The following is a 19,181-nucleotide window of genomic DNA, read 5'->3' as shown; positions in this document are numbered from 1 at the left end:
TCATCATCATATGACATCACCTCCCCATGACATGACCTCCTCATGACATCATCGTCCAATGACATCACCACGCATGACATCAACTCCCAATGACATCCCCTTTCCATGACATCACCTCGCATGACATCACTTTCTCATGACATCATTTCCTCATGATATCACTTCTCATTACATCACCTGTTGACATCACCTTCCATGAAATCATTTCCCATGACATCACCACCCCAAGAATTTCCCATAACATCACATTCCTATGACATCACCTGCAATGACATCACCTTCCCTGACATCACCATCCCCTTGAAATCATCTTGCCGTGACATCACCACCCCATGACATCACCTCACCCATGACATCATCTTCCCATGACATCACCTCCCCATGACATCACCTCACCCATGACATCATCTTCCCATGACATCACCCCCCATAACATCACCTCACCCATGACATCACCTTTCAATGACATCACCTCCCCTGTCATCACTTTCCCTTGACATCATTGCCCCATGATATCACCTCCCCATGACATCACCTCCTAACGACATCACTTCCTCATCACATTATCACCCCATGAAATCACATCCCCATTACATCACCACCCCATGACATCATCAACCCATGACATCACCTCCTGTGACATCGCCTACCATGACATCATCTCCCCATGGCATCACCTACCCATAACATCACCTCCCAATGACAACATCACTCCATGACATCAGCTACCCATTACATTGCCTCCCCATGAAAATATCACCCCATGACATCACTTCGTATTACATCACCTCCCCATGACATCATCACCCATGACATCACCTCCTCATGACATTACCGCCCCAATATATCACCTAACCATGAAATCACATCCCTATGACATCACCTCACCATTACATCACTGCCCCATAACTTCTCCTACCTATGACATCACCTCCCCATGACATCACCTGCTCATGATATCATCATCATCCAATGATATAGCCACCCATGACATCAACTCCCCATGACATCAATACCCCATGACATCCCTTCTCCACGACATCACCTCCCATGACATCAACTCTTCTTGACATCACCATCCATGACATCATTGCCCATGACATCACCAACCCATGTATTCACCTCCCCATGACATCACCTCACCCATGACATCACCCTTCAATGACATCATCTCCCCTGTCATCACTTCCCCTTGGCATCATTGCCCCATGTCATCACCTCCCATGGCATCACTTTCTCATGACATCATCACCCTGTGACATCGCCTCCCCATGACATCATCGCCTCAAGACATCTCTTCCAATGAGACCATCTCCAATGAAATCATCTGCAATGACATCAACTTTCCCTGACATCACCATCCCCTTGAAATCATCTTCCCATGACCTCACCTCGCCATGACATCACCTCACCCGTGACGTCATCTTTCCATAACATCATCTGTCCATGGCATCACCTTTCAATGACAACATTGCCCCATGACATCATCTCTACATGACATCACCTCCTAATGACATCACCACCTCATCACATCATCATCCCATGACATCATTGCCCCATGACATCATCAACCGATGACATCACCTCCTGTGACATCACCTACCATGACATTATCATCCCATTACATCAGCTCCCCATGACATCACCCCATGACACCACTTCGCATTATATCACCTCCACATGACATCATCGCCCACGAAATCACATCTTATGACATCACATCCCCATAACATCACTGGCCCATAACATATCTTGCCTATGACATCACCTCCCCATGACATCATCACTCCATTACATCACCTCCCATGGCATCACCTCCTCATGGCATCACCTCCTCATGTTGACATTGCCCCATGGCATCACCTGCCCAGAACGTCACCTCCCCATGACATCATCGCCCCATGACTTCACCTCCCATGACATCACCTCCCCATCCTATCATTGCCCCTTGAAATCACCTCCCCATGACATCACTTCCCCATGACATCATTACCCCATCACATCATCTTCACATGACATCAGCTCCTCATTACATCCCCTCTCCTTTACAACATCACCCAATAATATCACCTTTTAATGACATCACCTGCCAATGATATCACCTCCACATGATTTCATCTCCACATGACATCACCTTCCCATGACATCATTGCCACATGACATCACCACCCCATTACATCACCTTTCCATGACATCACCTCTTGACATCATCTGACATCATCTTTCATAACATCATCCCCCATGACATCACCACTCCATGACTTCACTTCCCCATGACATCAGCTCCTCATGATATCACCTCCCCATGACCTCACCTCTCCTGGACATCATCATTTCATGACATCATATTTTTATGACACCACCTCCCGATGACATCACCTCCTCATCACATCATCGTCCAATGACATCACCACCCACGATATCAACTCCCCATGACGTCAATGCCCATGACATCCCCTTTCCATGACATCACCTCCCATGACATCACTTCCTCATGACATCATTGTACCATGACATCATTTCCCATGACTTCACCTCCTCATGACATCACTTCACCCATGACATCACCTCCTCTGTCATCACTTCCCCATGGTATCATTGCCCCATGCCGTTACCTCCCATGACATCACTTTCTCATGACATCATAACCTCAAGATGTCTCTTCCAATGAGACCCTCTCCAATGACATCACCACCCCATGACATCACCTGCAATGACATCACGTTTCCCTGACATCACCATCCCCTTGAAATCATCTTCCCATGACATCACCTCCCCATAACATCACCTCACCCATGACATCATCTTCCCATAACATCAACGCCCCATGACATCACCTCACGAAGTCATCACCTCCTCATGATACTAACTCCCCATGACATCATCGCCCAATGACACCACCTACCCATGACATCACCTCCCAATGACAACATTACCCCATGACATCACCTCCCCATGACGTCACCTTCTAATAACATCACTTCCTCAACACATCATCACCTCATGACATCACCTGCCCATGACATCACCACCCCATGACAGCACCTCTTATGACATCATCAACCCATGACATCATTTTCCTGTGACATCACCTACCATAACATCATTGTCCCATGACATCACCTATCCATGACATCACCTCCCGATGACAACATCGCCCCATAACATCATCTCTCCATGACATCACTTCCTAATGACATCACCTCCTCATCACATCATCATCCCGTGATATCACGTCCCATAACGTCATCACCCCATGACATCGCCTCTTATGACGTCATAAACCCGTGACATCACCTACCATGACATCATCTACCCATGACATCATCAACCCATGGTATCACCTCCCATGACACTACTGCCCCCGTAACATCAACCCCTCATGTTATCACCTTCCCGTGACAACACCTCCCATCATCTTCCCATCACATCTCCTCTCCCAAAATATCACCACCAAATGAAATCACTTCTCCATGACATCATGACCCCATGACATCATCTCCCATTGACATCATCACCCCACGACATCAACACCTCCTGACATCACCTCCCAATAACATCACCTTTTTATGACATCACCTTCCCATGACATTGCCATCCTATGACAACAGTTCCCTCATAACATCATCCTCCATGACATCACCTCTCGTGACATCACCTACCCATGATATCATCAGCCATGACACCATCTCCCCATGACATAAGCTACCCATTACATCACCTCCTCATGACAACATCACCCCATGACATCACTTTGCATTACATCACCTCCCCATGACATCATCGCCCATGGCAATACCTCCCCATTACTTCACCTCCCATGATATCACCCCATGACATCACTTCTCATTACAACACCTCCCCATGACATCATCGCCCATGACATCACTTCCCCATTACTTCACCTCCTCATAACATTATCACCCCAATATATCACCTACCCATGAAATCACATTCCCATGACATCACCTCCCCATGATATCACTGCCCCATAACATCTCCTACCTATGGAATCACCTCCCCATGGCATCATCTCTCCATGACATTACCTCCCATGACATCACGTTCCCATGGCATCACCCCCTCATGACATCATTGCCCAATAGCATCACCTGCCCAGAACATCACCTCCCCATGACATCATTGCCCCATGGCATTACCACCCCATGAATTCACCTCCCCATGACATCACCTCACCCATGACGTCACCTTTCAATGGCATCACCTCCCCTGCCATCACTTTCCCTTGGCATCATAGTCCCATGTCATCACCTCCCATGACATCACTTTCTCATATGATCGCCCTGTGACATCACCTCCCCATGACATCATCAACTCAAGACATCTCTTCCAATGAGACCATCTCCAATGACATCACCTCCCCATGACATCACCTCCAATGACATCAACTTTCCCTGACATCACCATCCCCTTGAAATCATCTTCCCATGATATCACCTCCCCATGACATCACCTCATCTATGACATCATCTTCTCATAACCTCACCCCCCTATGACATCACCTCACAAAGACATAACCTCGTCATGGCACTAACTCCCCACAACATCATCGCCCATGACATCACCTCCTCATGATATCATCATTCCAATATATCAACTACCCATACAATCACATCTTTATGACATCACCTCCCCATGACATCACTGCACCATAACATCTCCTACCTATAACATCACCTCCCCATGACATCATTGCTCCATGACTGGCCTATGATATCATCGCCCCATGACTTCACCTCCCATGACATCACCTGCCCATGATATCATTACCTTTTGACATCACCTCCCCATGACATCACTTCCCCATGACATCACCACCCCATCACATCATCTTCACATGACATCAACACCTTCACATGACAACATCACCTCCTCATTACATCGTCTCTTCTTGACATCATCATCCCATAATATTACCTTTTAATGACATCGCCTGTCAATGACATCACCTCCACATGATTTCATCTCCACATGACATCACCTTCCCATAACATCATCCCCCATGACATCACCACTCCATGACTTCACTTCCCCATGACATCAGCTCCTCATGACATCACCTACCCATGACCTCACCTCTCCTGGACATCATCATTTCATGACATCATATTTTTATGACACCACCTCCCCATGACATCACCTCCTCATGACATCATCGTCCAATTAAATCACCACCCAAGATATCAACTCCCCTTTCCATGACATCACCTCCCGTGACGTCACTTCCTCATGACTTCATTGCCTTATGACATCCCTCCCATGACATCACCTCTCCATGACATCACCTCTTGACATCACCTCCCATGACATCACTTTCTCATGACATCATAGCCCTGTGACATCACCACCCCATGACATCTCCTGCAATGACATCACCTTTCCCTGACATCACCATCCCCTTGAAATCATCTTCCCATAACATTACCTCTCCATGACATCACCTTCTCATGTTACTAACTCCCCATAACATCATCACCCAATGACATCACCTATCCAAGACATCACCTACCCAAGACATTACCTCCCAATGACATTACCCCATGAAATCACCTCCCCATGACATCACCTCCTAATGACACCACTTCCTCATCACACCATCACCCCATGACATAACCTCCCAATGACATCATCACCCCATGACATCACCTCTTATGACATCATCAACTCATGACATCATCCTCCTGTAACATCACCTCCCATGACATCATCTCTCCATGACATCACCTCCTCATCACATCATCAACCCATCACATCACCTTCCATAACATCATCACCCCATGACATCACCTCTTATGACATCATCTCCCCATGATGTCATCAACCCATGATATCACCTCCCATGACACTACCACCACATGAAATTATCACCCTGTAACGTCACCTCCTCATGATATCACCTTCCTGTGACAACACCTCTCCCATAATATCATCTCCCATGACATCACTTCTCCATGAAATCTTTTCTTCATGACATCATCTTCCCATTACATCTCCTCTCCCAAAACATCACCACCAAATGAAATCACTTCTCCATGACATCACAACCCCATGACATCACCTCCTCTTGACATCATTACCCCACGACATCAACATCTCATGACATCACCTTTCCATAACATCACATTTTTAGGACATCAGCTTCCCAAGACATTGCCATCCTATGACAACAGTTCCCTCATAACATAATCCCCCATGACATCATCTCTCATGGCATCACCTACCACTTATATCATCACTCCATGACACCACCTCCCCGTGACATCAGCTACCTATTACATCACCTCCCCATGACTTCAACTCCTCATGACATCACCTCACCCAAGACATCACCTTTCAATGACATCACTTTCAATGTCATCACTTCCCCTTGGCATCATTGCCCCATGTCATTACCTTTCATGACATCACTTTCTATGACATCATCACCCTGTGATATCACCTCCCCATGACATCATCACCTCAAGACACCACTTCCAATCACATCACGTCCCCCCGACATCACCATCCCCTTGAATTATCTTCTCATGACATCACCTCCCCATGACATCACCTCACCCATGACATGAACTTCCCATAGATCACCTTCCCATGACATCACATCACAAAGACATCACCTCCTCATGACACTAACTCCCCATGACATCACCTCCCGATGACAACATTACCCTCACCTTTCCGTGACATCACCCCCTAATGACATCACTTCCACAACGCATCATCACCCCATGACGTCACCTCCCCAAAACATCACCACCCCATGACATCATCACCCATGACATCACCTCTTATACGTCATCAACCCATGACAACACCTCCTGTGACATCGCCTACTATGACATCACTCCATTACATCGCCTACCATGACATCATTGCCCCGTGACATCATCTACCCATGACATCACCTCCCGATGACCACGTCACCCCATGACATCAGCTACCCATTACATCACCTCTGCATGACAACATCACCCCATGACATCACTTTGCATTGCATCACCTCCTTATGACATCATCACCCATGACATCATCTCTCCATTACTTCACCTCCTCTTGACATCATCACCCCAATATATCCCCTACCCATGAGATCACATCCCTATGACATCACCTCCCCATGACATCACTGCCCAAAAACATTTCCTACCTATAACATCACATCACCATGACATCACCTCTGCATGACATCACTGCCCCATGGCATCACCTGCCCAGAACATCACCTCCCCATGACATCATCACCCCATGACTTCACCTCCCTTGACATCACCTGCCCATGATATCATTGCTGCTTGATATCACCACCTCATGACATCATCTTCACGTGATATCACCTCTTTATTACATCGTCTCTCCTTGACATCATCATCCCGTGACATCACTTTTTATGACAACATCTCCCAATGACATCACCTCGTTATGATTTCATCTCCACATGACATCACCCTCCCATGACATCATGGCCCCCTGACATCACCACCACATGACATCAATTCCCGATGCCAACATCACCTCCTAATGACATCACATCATCACCCCATTATATCACCTCCCAAAGACACACCTCCATATGACCCAATGACATCATCACCCCATGACATCACCTCTTATGACATCATCACCCATAACATCACCTCCTGTGACATCACGTACCTTGACATCATCGCCCCTTGACATCACCTACTCATGACATCACCTCCCGATGACAACATCACCCCATGACTTCATCTTTCCATGACTTCTCTTCCCATGACATCACCTCCCAATGACATCGCCCCATGACACCATCTCTCCATGACATCACCTCCTAATGAACACACCTCCTCATTACATCATCATCCCATGACATCACCTTCCATGACATCACCAACCCATGACATCTCCTCCCGTGACATCGCCTACCATGACATTATCATCCCATGATATCACTTCCCATGACATTACCGCCCCCTGAAATCATCGCCCTGTAACATTACCTCCTCATGATATCACCTTCCCGTGACAACACCTCCTTTATAATATCATCTCCCATGACACCACCTCTCCATGATATCATTGCCTCATGACACCACCTTCCCATCACATCTCCTCTCCCAAGACATCACCACCAAATTAAATCACTTCCCCATGACATCACCTCTTCTTGACATCATCATCCCATGACATCAACACCTCATGACATCACATCCCCTTAACATCACCTTTCCATGACATCCCCTTCCCATGAAATTGCCTTGTTTTGACAACACTTCCCTCATAACATCTACCACATGACATCACCTCTCATGACATCACCTACCATTGATATCACCCCATGACATCACCTTCCCATGACGTCAGCTACCCATTACCTCACCTCCCCATGACATCATCACCCATGAAATCACATCCCTATGATATCACATCCCCATGACATCACTGGCTCATACTACCTCCTGCCTATGACATCACCTCCCCATGACATCATCACTCCATTACATCACCTCCTCATGGCATCACCTCCTCATGTCGACATTGCCCCATGCCATCACCTGCCCAGAACGTCACCTCCCCATGACATCATCACCGCATGACATCACCTCCCCATCATATCATTGCTCCTTGACATCATCTCCCCATGACATCACTTCCCCATGACATCACCACCCCATCACATCATCTTCACATGACATCAGCTCCTCATTACATCGCCTCTCCTTGACATCATCATCCCACAATATCACCTTTTTATGACATCACCTCCCAATGACATCACCTTCCCATCATTTCATCTCCAAACGACATCACCTTCCCATGACATCATTGCCCCATGACATCACCAACTCATGACATCACCTCTCCATGACATCACCTTCCATAACATCATCTTCCATGACATTGCCACCCCATGACTTCACTTCCCCATGACATCAGCTCCTCATGACATCACCTCCCCATGACATCCCCTCTTCTGACATCATTGTCCAATGACATCACCACCCCTGACATCCACTCCCTATGTCCTCAATGCCCTATGACATCCCTTTTCCATGACATCACCTCCCATGACATCACTTCCTCATGACATCATTTCCCATGACGTCACCACCCCACAACTTCACCCCCCATGATATCTTCTTCCTATGACATCATCACCCCATGACATCACCTCCAATGACATCACCTGTCCCTGACATCACCATCCCCTTGAAATCATCTTCCCATGACATCACCTCACCAATGACATCATCTTTCCATAACATCACCTCTCCATGACATCACCTAACAAAGACATCACCTCCTCATGACACTACCTCCCCATGACAAAATCGCCCCATGACATCACCTACCCATGTCATCACCTCTGGATGACTTTACCCCAAGACATCACCTCTCCATGACATCACCTCCTAATGACATCATTTCATCATCACATCATCACCCCATGACATCACCACCCATGGCATCTCCTCCTGATGACCACATTGCCCAATGACATCATCTTTCTGTGACATCACCTCCTAATGACATCACCTCCTCATCACATCATTATCCCATTACATCACCTATTATGACGTCATCAACACATAACATCACTTCCTGTGACATCACCTACCATGACATCACTGCCTCATGACATCACCTCCCATGACATTACCTCCCATGACATCATCTCCCCATGATATCATCAACCCGTGATATCGCCTCCCATGACATTACTGCCCCATGAAATCATCGCCCTGTAACATCACCTCCTCATGACATCACCTCCCCATGATGTCATCACCCCATGACATCACCTCTTATGACATCATCAACCCATTACATCACCACATGTGACATCACCTACCATGACATCACCACCCTATGACATCAACTCCCATGACATCATCTCCCCATGACATCATCAATCCATGATATCACCTCCTATGACCTTACCGTCCCATGAAATTATCGCCCTGTAACATCACCTCCACATGATATCATCTTCCCGTGACAATGCCTCCCCCATATCATCTCCAATGACATCACTTCTCCATGACATCATTGCCTCCTGACATCATCTTCCCATCACATCTCCTCTCACAGGACATCACCACCAAATGAAATCACTTCTTCATGACATCACAACCACATGACATCACCTCCTCTTGACATCATTACCCCATGACATCAACACCTGAAGACATCACCTTTCCATAGCATCACATTTTTATGACATCAGCTTCCCATGACATTGCCATCCTATGACAACAGTTCCTTGATAACATCACCACCATATGACATCACCTTCCCTTGACATCATCACCCATGACATCACCTACCCTTGACGTCATCACCCCACAACATCAACACCTTATGACATCACCTCCCCATAACATCACCTTTCCATGACATCACCTTCACATGACATTGCTTTCCTATGACACTTCCCTCATAACATCATCCCTCATGACATCACCTCTTGCCATCACCTACCAACGATATCATTGCCCAATGACATCACCCTCTAATGACATCATCTACCCATTACATCACCTCCCCATGACAACATCAACACATGACATCACTTCTCATTACATCACCTCCCCATGACATTCTTGCCCATGGCATCACCACCTTATGGCATCACCTCCTAATGACATGATTGCCCCATTGCATCACCTGCCCAGAACATCACCTCCCCATGACTTCACCTCCCATGACATCGCCTCCCCATCATATTATTGCCCCTTGACATCACTTCCCCATGACATCAGCTCCTCATGCCATCACCTCCTCATGACATCATTTTCACATAATATCACCTCCTCATTACATCGCCTCTCCTTGACATCATCATTTCATGATATCACCTTTTTATTATGTCGCCTTCCAATGACATCACCTCCCCATTACTTCATCTCCACATGACATCACTTTCCCATGACATCACCTCTCCATGACATCACCTCTTGACATCCCATTCCATGACATCACATTTTCATGACATCACCACCCCATGACTTCACCTCCCCATGACATCACCTTCCTATGACATCACCTCCAATGACATCACCTTGCCCTGAAATCACCATTGCCTTGAAATCATCTTCTTATGACATTATTATCTCCCCATGACATCACTAACCCATGACATCACTTTCAATGTCATCACCTCCCCTTGGCCTTATTGCCCCATGTCATCACCTCCCATGACATCACTTTCTCATGACATCATCACCCTGTGACATCACCTCTCCATGAAATCATCACCTCAAGACCTCAGCTCCCCATAACATCACCTCCAATGACGTCAACCGCCTACATCATCATCCCCTTGAAATCATCTTCCCATGAAATCACTTCACCCACGACATCATCTTCCCATAATATCACCTCCCCATGACATCACCTCGCAGACATCACCACCTCATGACACTAACTACCCATGACATCATTGCCCCATGACATCACCTACCCATGACATGACCTCCTGATATTACCCCATGACCCCACCTCCCCATGACATCACCTCCTAATGTCATCACTTCCCAATCACATCATCACCCCATGACATCATCTCCCTATGACACTTCCCTCATAACATCATCCCCCATGACGTCACCTCTCATGACATCACCTACCAATGATATCATCACCCCATGACATCACCTCCCACGACATCAGCTAACCATTACATCACCTCTGCATGACATCACCCCATGCCATCATTGCCCATGACATTACCTCGCCATTACATCACCTCCTCATGACATCACCCCACAATATATCACCTACCAATGAAATCACATAACTATGACATCACCTCCCCATAACATCACTGCCCCATAACATCTCCAAACTATGACATCACCTCCAATGACATTACTTACCCCTGACATCACCATACCCTTGAAATCATCTTCCCATAACATCACCTCCCCATGACATCACCTAGCAAAAACATCACCTCCACATGACACTAACTCCCCATGACATCACCTACCCATGACATCACCTCCTAATGACATCACTTCCCCATCACATCATCACCCCATGACGTCGCCTCCTCATGACATCTCCTTTCCATGACATTATCACCTTAAGACATCACCTCGTATGACATCATCAGCCCATGACATCACCTCCTGTTACATCACCTACCGTGACATCATCGCCCCATGACATCACTTTTCAAAGACAACATTGCCCCTTGACGTCGTCTCTCCATGAAATCACCTCCTAATGACACTACCTCCTCATCATATAATCATCCCATGACATCACCTCTCATGACATCATCACCCCATGACATCAGCTCTTATGACGTCATAAACCCATGACATCACCTACTGTGACATCGCCTACCATGACCTCATCTCCTCATGATGTCATCAACCCATGATATCACCTCCCACAACATTACCGCCCCATGAAATCATCGCCCTGTAACATCATCTTATGATATCACCTTCCCGTGACAACACATGCCCCGTAATATAATCTCCCATGACATCATCGCCCCATGACATCACCTACACCTGACATCACCTCCCGATGACAACATTGCCCCATGAAATCACCTCCCTGACATCACCTCCTAATGACTTCACCTGCTCATCATATCATCATCCCACGACAACACCTCCCATGACATCATCACCTTGTAACATCACCTCTTATTACGTCATCAATGCATGACATCATCACCCCATGACATCGCCTCATGTTGACGTCGCCTACCATGACATCACCTCCCATGACTTCATCTCCCCATGACATCATCAACCCATGATATGACCTCACATGACATTACCACCCCATGATATCATCGCCCTGTAACATCACCTCCTCATGATATCGCCTTCCCGTGACAACACCTCTCACGGACATCATCATCCCATGACATCATATTCTTATGACCTCACTTCCCCACGACGTCACCTGCTCATTACATCATCATCCAATGGCATCACCACCCATGACATGAACTCCCCATGACATCAATGCCCCATGACATCCCCTTTCCATGACATCACCTCCCATGACATCACTTCCTCATGACATCATTGCCCCATGACATCACCTCTCATGACATCAACTCTCCATGACATCACCTCTTGACATCACCTTCCATGACATCATTTCCCATGACATCACCACCCCATGTCTTCACCTCCCCATGACATCACCTCCAATGACATCACCATCCCCTTGAAATCATCTTCCCATGACATCACCTCACAAAGACATCACCTTCTCTTGACACTAACTCCCCATGGCATCATCGCCCCACGACATCACCTACTCACGACATCACCTCCTGATGACAACATTAGCCCATGACATCACCTCCCAATGACATCACCTCCTAATGACATCATTTCCCCATTACATCAACTCCCCATGACATCATCCCCCATGACGTCACTTCTTATGACATCAACCCTTGACATCACCTCCTGTGACATCACCTACCATGACATCATCACCCCACGACATCACCTCCTCATCACATCATCATCCCATGAAATCACCTCCCATGACATCATCACCCCATGACATCACCTCTTATGACACCATTAACCCATGACATCACCTCCTGTCACATCGCCTCCCATGACATCATCTTTCCATGACATCATGAACCCATAATATCATCTCCCATGACATAACCGCTGCATGAAATCATCACCCTGTAACTTCACCTCCTCATGATATCCCCTTCCCGTGACAACACCTCCCTTATATCATCTCCCATGACACCACCTCTCCATGACATCATTGCCTCATGATATCATCTTCCCATCACATCTCCTCTCCCAAGATATCACCACCCCATGACATCACCTCCCTGTGACATCATTACCCCACAACATCAACACCTCATGACATCACCTTCGCATGACATTGCCTTCTTATGACACTCCCCTCATAACATCATTTCGCATGACATTACCTCTCATGACATCACCTACCAATGATATCATCACCCCATGACATCACCTCCCAATGACATCAGCCACCCATTACCTCACCTCCCCATGACAACATCACCCCATGACATTCCTTCACCTCCCCATGACAACATCACCCATGACATCTCCTCCCCTTTACTTCACCTCTTCATATCACATCATTGCCCCAAAATATCACATACCCATGAAATAACATTCCTATGACATCACCTCCCTATGACATCACTGCCCCATAAGATCTCCTACTTATGTCATCACCTCCCCATGACATCACCTCTGCATGACATCACTGCCTCATGACATCATTGCCCCATGGCATCACCTGCCCAGAACATCACCTCCTCATTACATCATCACCCCATGACTAAACCTCCCATGACATCACCTCCCCATGACATCACTTCCCCATAACATCACCACCCTATGACATCACCTCTTCATTACATTGCCTCTCCTTCACATCATCATCCCATGATATCACCTTTTAATAACATCACCTCTCCATGATTTCATCTCCATATGACATCACCTTCTTATGGCATCATTTCCTCACGACATCACCACCTTATGACATCACCTCTCCATGACAACACCTCTTGACATCACCTTCCATGACATCATTTTTCTTGATATCACCACCCCATGATTTCATCTTCCCATGACATCACCTTCCTATGACATCACCTCAAATGACATCACTTCCCTCAACATCACCATCCCCTTGAAATCATCTTCCCATGACATCACCTCCCCATGACATCACCTCGCCCATGACATCACCTTTCAATGACATCTCCTCCCCTGTCATCACCTCCCCATGGCATCATTGTCCCATGTCATCACCTCACATGACATCACTTTCTCATGACATCATCATGCTGTGAAATCTCCTCGCCATGACATCATCATCTCAAGACATCACTTCCAATGAGACCATATCCAATGACATCGTCACATCATGACATCACTTCCAATGACATCAACTCCCCCTGACATCACCATCCCCGTGAAATCATCTTCCCATGACATCACCTCAGCCATGACATCATCTTCCCATAATATCACCTCCCCATGACATCACCTTGCATAGACGTCACCTCCTCATGACACTAACTCACCATGACATCATCACCCCATGACATCACCTACTCATGATATCACCTACCCATGACACCACCTCTTGACATTACCCCACAACACCACCTCCCCATGACATCACCTCCTAATGACATCATTTCCTCAACTCACCATCACCCCCTGACATCACCTCTCTATGACATCAGCTCCCCATGATATCATCACCCCATGACATCACCTCTTATGACATCATCAACCCATGATGTCATCGCCCCGTAGCATCACCTACCCATCACATCACCTCCCGATGACAACATCATCCCATGACATCATCTCTCCATGACGCCACCTCCTAATGACATTATCTCCTCATCACATCATCACCCCATGACATCACCTCTTATGATGTCATCAACCCATTACATCACGTCCGGTGACATCACCTGCCATGACATCATCGCCCCATGACATCATCTCCCTATGACATTATCAACCCATGATATCACCTTTCATGACATTACTGCCCCATGAAATCATCACCCTGTAACATCACCTCCTCATGACAACACCTCCCACATAATATCATCTCCCATGACATCACCTCTCCATGACATCATTGCCTCATGACATCATCTTCCCATCACATCTCCTCTCCCAAGACATCACCACCAAATGAAATCACTTCACCATGACATCACCACCCCATGACATCACCTCTCCTTGACATCATCACCCCACGACATCAATACCTCATGATATCACCTCCCCATAACATCACCTTTCCATGACATCACCTTCCCATGACATTGTTTTCCTATGACAATACTTCCCTCATAACATCATCCCCCATGACAGCACCTCTCATGACATCACCTACCAATGATATCATCGCCCCATGACATCACCTCCCCTTCACATCTTCTACCCATTTCATCACCTTCCCATAACAACATCACCCCATGACATCACTTCACATTACATCACCTCCCCATGACATCAGCTACCCATTTCATCACCTCCTGATGACAACATCACCCGATGACATCATTTTGCATTACATCACCTCCCCATGACATCATTGCCCATGACATCACCTCCCCATTACATCACCTCCTCATAACATCATCACCCCAATACATCACCTACCCATGAAATCACATCCCTATGACATCACCTCCCCATGACATCACTGCTTTATAGCATCTCCTACCTATGACATCACCTCCCCATGACATGATCGCTCCATGACATCACTTCCCCGTGGCATCACCTCCTCATGACATCATTGCCCCATGGCATCACCTGCCCAGAATATCACCTCCCCATGACATCATCACACCATGACTTCACCTCCCATGACATCACCTCTTCATCATATCGTTGCCCTTTGACATCACCTCCCCATGACATCACTTCCCCATGATATCACCACCCCATGACATAATGTTCACTTGACGTCACCTCCTCATTACATTGTCTCTCCTTGACCTTATCATCACATGATATCACCTTTCTATGACAACACCTCCCAGTGCCATCACCTTCCCATGATTTCATCTCCACATGACATCACCTTTTAAAACATCATCTCCCATGACATCACTACCCCATGACTTCACTTCCTCATGACATCAGCTCCTCATGACATCATCTCCCCATGACATCACCTCTCCTGGACATCATCATCCCAACATCATATTCCTATGACATCACCTTCCCATGACATCACCTCCTCATGACATCATCGTCCAATGACATCACCACCCATGACATCAACTCCCCATGACATCCCCTTACCATGACATTACCTCCCATGACATCACTTCCTCATGATATCATTGCCCCATGACATCACCACCCATGACATCACCTCTCCATGACATCACTTCTTGATATCACCTTCCATGACATCATTTCCCATGGCATCACTTCCCCATCACTTCACCTCCCCATGACATCACCTTCCTGTCACATTACCTCCAGTGACATCACCTCCAATGACATCACCTCCCCCTTACATCACCACCACCTTGAAATCATCTTCCCATGACATCACCTCCCGGTGACATCACATCACCCATGATATCACCTTTCAATGACATCACCTCCCCTGTCATCACTTCCACTTGGCATCATTGCCCCATGCCATCACCTCCCATGACATCACTTTCTCATGACATCATCACCCTGTGACATCACCTCCCCATTACATCATCACCTCAAAACATCACTTCCAATGTGACCATCTTCAATGACATCATGACCCATGACATCACCTCCAATGACATCACCTCCCCCTGACATCACCATCCCTTTGAATAATCTTCCCATGACATCACCTCCCCATGACATTACCTCTTCCATGACATCATCTTCCCATAACATCGTCTCCCCATGACATCACCTCCACATGACATCACCTCTCCATTAGAACACCCCGGTCGACATCACCTCCGCATGCATCACCTCCAACCTTGCATCACCACCAAATGACATCACCTCCATGAGATGAACTTCCCATTATATCACCTCCCTATGACATCGCCACCCAATGAGATCACCTTTTAATTACATTACCCCTTTCATGGCATCATTTCCCCCATGACATCTTCTCCCCATGAGATCACTTCCACATGACATCACGTCCCTCATCACTTCCTCTTTGACTTCACCACCTTATGACATCACCTCTCCATGGTATCACCCCAAAATAACATCACCTTCTTATGACATCACCTCCCCGTTACTTCACCTCCCCCATGACATCACCTCTTATGACATCATCTCTCCATTGACATCACCACCTCATTACATCATCTCCCCATGAGATCACCTCCCCATGACATCACCTCCCTCATGACATCACTTCCCCATAACATCATTTCCTGATAACATCACCTCCCTTGGCATCACCTCCCATGTTGCATCACCACCCCATGATATCACTTCCCTATGACATCACCCCCCATAGCATCACCTTCCCATGGTATAACCTTCCCATGACATTACCTTTCCCATGACATCATCTCCTTACAACATCACCTCCCCCTAACGTTACTAAACATGACATCGCCTCCCTATGACATCACCCCCATTGCATCATCTCCCCATGGCATCACTACCCCATGACATCACTTCTCCATGACATCACCTCTCCATGCTTCACCTCCTATGACCTCACCCACCACTGCATCATAGCCCCATGGCATCACCTCCCACATTGCATCACCCCCCAATGACATCACCTCCCCATGACATCTTTTCTCCGAAGACATCACCTCACTATGGCATCACCCCCCCATGACATCACCTCTTAATGGCATCCCCCGCCAAGGACATTACCTCCCTATTGACATCATCTCTTCCATGACATCATCTACCCATGAGATCACCACCCTACGACATCACCTCCCTAATGACATCACTTCCCCCATGATATCACCACCCCATCACATCACCTCTTCATGACTTCACCACACTGTTACATCACCTCATCCATTACATCACCACCTGATGGCATCAGCTCTCCATGACATCACTTCCCCCATGATATCACCTCCTTATGACCTCATCTCCTCCATGACATCATCTCCTCTATGACATCACCTTTCCCATGACATCATCTCCCCCACGGCCTTACCTCCCCCATGACATTACTTTGACATGGCATCACCTCCCCATGACATCACCTCCTCCATGACATCATCTCCCCATGATGGTACCTCCCTATGATATCACCTTCATGACATCACTTCCCCATGGCATCACCTCCCCCTGACATCACCTCCCAATGATGTCACTCCTATTATATCATCACCTCCCCCATCACATCACCTCACCCCATGACATCACCTCACCCATCACCACCCGATGGCATTTCCTCTCCGTGATATCACCTCCCCTGTGACATTACCTCCCCATGGCATCACCTCCTCCATAACATCACTTCCTCTACGACATCACTTCCCCATGGCATTACCTCTCCCATGACATCACCTCTCCCATGACATCACCTCTCCTATGACATCACTTCCCCATGGCATCACCTCTCCCATGATATCACTTCTTCCATTTCATTTCCTCTCCCTGAAGCATCACTGCCAGACACCAGCCTCTTCAAGAAATAAAATGAAGGTAATCTTTTTA

General features: G+C 47.0%; 2 long non-coding RNA genes across 2 annotated transcripts; both read right to left on the bottom strand.

The window, feature by feature from the left end:
• Positions 1-10,727: 10,727 nt before the first annotated feature.
• LOC116539248 lies at positions 10,728-18,260 on the bottom strand. Its single transcript, XR_004263964.1, has 3 exons — positions 18,221-18,260; positions 13,818-13,834; positions 10,728-10,776 (listed from the first exon to the last, which is right to left on the bottom strand). It is a non-coding gene; the product is annotated as an uncharacterized LOC116539248 (long non-coding RNA).
• On the bottom strand, positions 14,407-17,365 carry LOC116539249. The gene is made up of 3 exons (XR_004263965.1): positions 17,327-17,365; positions 14,627-14,661; positions 14,407-14,439 (listed from the first exon to the last, which is right to left on the bottom strand). It is a non-coding gene; the product is annotated as an uncharacterized LOC116539249 (long non-coding RNA).
• Positions 18,261-19,181: the final 921 nt, after the last annotated feature.

Source organism: Sapajus apella, unplaced genomic scaffold (genome assembly GCF_009761245.1).
Source record: "Sapajus apella isolate SASKATOON/1434 unplaced genomic scaffold, GSC_monkey_1.0 scaffold127, whole genome shotgun sequence".
NCBI lineage: Eukaryota > Metazoa > Chordata > Mammalia > Primates > Cebidae > Sapajus > Sapajus apella.
This window is presented reverse-complemented; position numbering and strand designations above follow the sequence as displayed.